Here is a 616-nt window from a genome sequence, read left to right on the forward strand (position 1 = left end):
AGGACCACTCCTGGTGTGGCACCGCGCGGGAGGCCGGAAGGAGCTCGGGCGGAGCTTTTGAGGGTTGCACAGCCAGACCGCATTGCTAGTCCTGTTTACCGAATCTTACGGCTGCGTGGCAAGCCAGTTATTTTTGAGAGCAATGATAAAACAAGATTTTAATTGTGAAAATGTACATATATTTTTCTTAACCTCCGCCTTAATAAATGACCAGCAATCCATGCTTGACCCTTAATTTACACAGATGAGGCCTCCACCTTCGTTCGTTTGAGAAGTACAGCAAGTCCACAGGCCACTTAGGAAGGTCAGGGAGACACTTGGTGGAGGTGGTGAGAACCCCTGTGCCAAACATGTTTGGCATCCCTCTCTACTTAAGTTAAAGACCCAAGGAATCCAGATGAGTTCAATGACTAGGAGAGAAACGAAGTTTTGTAAATTGCAAATTTAGCACTTGCATAGTTATCCGTGGTAGTTCGAGATCTAGAATCGAAGTGGGTATTTTTCCCCTCTCAAGGTACTGTCTGCTTAGAACACAATCACATTTCATGATTACTCATTTCTTATTACAGAATGTCCTCTGGGTATGACCTCTTGGTAGTAACCAAACCTTTCATTT

The sequence above is a fragment of the Cricetulus griseus genome, chromosome 6 (genome assembly GCF_003668045.3).
Source record: "Cricetulus griseus strain 17A/GY chromosome 6, alternate assembly CriGri-PICRH-1.0, whole genome shotgun sequence".
NCBI lineage: Eukaryota > Metazoa > Chordata > Mammalia > Rodentia > Cricetidae > Cricetulus > Cricetulus griseus.